This window comes from Pogoniulus pusillus, chromosome 14, assembly GCF_015220805.1.
Source record: "Pogoniulus pusillus isolate bPogPus1 chromosome 14, bPogPus1.pri, whole genome shotgun sequence".
NCBI lineage: Eukaryota > Metazoa > Chordata > Aves > Piciformes > Lybiidae > Pogoniulus > Pogoniulus pusillus.
The window spans coordinates 31340001-31342500 of record NC_087277.1 but is presented as its reverse complement, the minus strand read 5'-3'; the positions used below and the strand labels follow the sequence as shown (position 1 = coordinate 31342500).

The 2500-nt window shown below is 45.8% G+C and overlaps 1 protein-coding gene across 3 annotated transcripts in view; it reads right to left on the bottom strand.

Annotated features, from left to right (window-relative positions):
- ZFHX4 (zinc finger homeobox 4) overlaps positions 1-2500 on the bottom strand; it is a 191555-nt gene that overhangs the window by 168844 nt on the left and 20211 nt on the right. The window lies entirely within an intron of this gene.

Here is a 2500-nt window from a genome sequence, read left to right as displayed (position 1 = left end):
AGCCAGGTGCTACGCTGCTGAATGAAAGCAGCTCGGTGTGATCTCGGGATCAAAAAGGAAACAAAAATGCTTTCCTAGGAAAGGCTGCAGTGAAGGTCACCAAGATATTAAGTATGAAGGATAGCTACTTTTTTTTTTTTTTTTTTTTTTTTTTTTTTTTTTTTTTTTTTAGTGTAATCAAATCTAATCTTGTCAGCCAAATCAGGGAGAGGAAGTGATCTGTTTAAGATACATCAGAAGATCTGCATAGAATGAAAATGAATCAAAATTAGTTTTGGTATCTGAGATGGCTAAAATGACAGCCTAATTGCTCCTAAATCAAACGTCACAAAGCTTGGTGTGTAATTTTAATCATTGATGAGATCCAGGTTAATTATGCTCATGGCACACATGCAATTTAAAAACCTTTTGAAATAATCTGATCACAAAGAGCATGAAAACCTAATAATTCTCTAATTAGTCCAGAGATGAGCATGTTTACCTTCCCCCTTGGCAAATCTTCACAAACAGTGCCTGCTTTCTGATGGAAGCTTGCACCTCTAACGCCTTCTCCTCCTAAGGCCTTCTACACATTAAACATTGCACGGGGACAGTTCCACCAGAAAGCAAGCCCCAGCCCCTTCCATCGGCAGAGGACTGGCATAAACACCTTCATCCTGATAGCTCTCAACTCTGACACAAAAGGATAAACAAAGCTGCTACAAAGCATTTTTACATGCATCCACTCGGCAGCCGCACTGGCGGGGCCGCTCCGGTCATGCGTAAACACACATGCAGGCGTGGGGATGCACGCGGGGCTGGCACCAGCATGCACGCAGGAAGTTCTGGGGGCTGCTGCAGCCAAAAAGAGGCAGTAGCTACTCCTCTTTGATTTCCTGCGGTGATACAGGAATGCATGCAAAGTAACTCTGTCCTACCCACAAGCATGCACAGCTCAGTCAGGGTGAAACCTCTTCAGCAAGCAACATCAACTGATGAAGAAAGAGTTAATGCCGCAAACGAGCCAGATGCAACTGCCCACAACTCTCCTAGCCCTCTCTGTGGCTTTCCAGCTAATCTTTGCTGCTTGAAGCAAGCTCCACAGTCTATCACAGTGCACCACAGCATCACCGTGCCCAGCACGCACACAAAAACAGCTGCCAGAGCACTGGTGGGCATGGGCACTGTACTGTGACTAGGATGGCACTGATAAGCTTGAAATAATTTTAGGTAGAAAGGAAAAGTGGTTCTGCAGCACAGCACTTCATCCCTCCTCTTCTTCCCACAGTCCTGCTCTGCTGGGCCAATTGCTGTGGCAATTTCCAGTCCAAAACAGATTTAGCAGAGCTAAAACAAATTTTTAAACCTTCCATCACGCAACCAAAGGAAAAAATAAAATCAGCACACAAACCAGAGCCCAACCAAAGCAGCGAAAGCATCCCGGTAACAAGTGTCATAACATCACTCCTGTTACTTCATCAACATTTTTAAGCAAACTGCACGTTGCCAGTCCGCAGGCTCTTTACGTAACGGGGGTATTAATCAGCCCTAAACAATGACATCAGCCCTCTGATCACAATTGTATAAACAAGAGCATATTTCACTCCAATTCAAACAAATACTAAATCTTTGAACTGAGGAGCAGCAGAGAGAGCAAAGCCACAAGGTATACTGCTGCGTCCGAGCTGTTTACAGTCTTTTGGCCGTGTTTGTAAGGTTAGGGGTAGATGAAATCATTATACCTTGAGGAGGAATGAAAGATTGCCGGCATGACTTGCTGATTGCATGGAGTAGATGAGGGAACATGCATCCTATTAGAGGTTACAACGTCTGCAACAGTGAAAAATAAAAACCAAAACAACTCCCCTTCCCCCAGGGACCTTTCCATGAGAGTTCTATCAAAGTTTGACAAAGTCATAGCTGAGAAAGAGCACATGAGAAGGAGTGCCTCGGAGACGGCAGTATTCCACAAAGTCTCTACGACAGCCTGCAGCTCTCTGGACAAAAGCAAGCACAACGCAAAGCCTACTGCACACCTCCTCTGCAAAGCCTACACCACCGCAACGACAAAACGCAGAAATCTGGAGCTGTTAGGCACCTATCTGGACAGCCTTAAGACACGGAGCAAGCCCACAGCTCTGCCAGCTGAGTTCACAGCAATACGTACCTGCCGCTCTGCTTAGCATGGCAACTTCTCGCAGTAATTCACAAGGCCACTAACTTGGATCATGCAAATCCCTTGCTCAGAACTCCTGGCCAATGTAGGGAAAGCCTGCGATTGCCAGCCCCTGCTCTCCTCCTGCACAAACTGTGCTCTAAACTCTGCTCGGCTACATCGCAAAGCAACCCACCTACAGCCAGCTTTGCGCTGAAGTAAAGGGGGTGCTCTGGGAACAATGGGAGAATTCCTCTGCATTTAGAATGCAGACTTCCCATTAGAACAAAGAATCCCAAATGCCAGTTTTACCTCTGCCTCTTTTATTTTTTCCTTAATTGAGATTGTCCCAGCCCTCTTCTATGG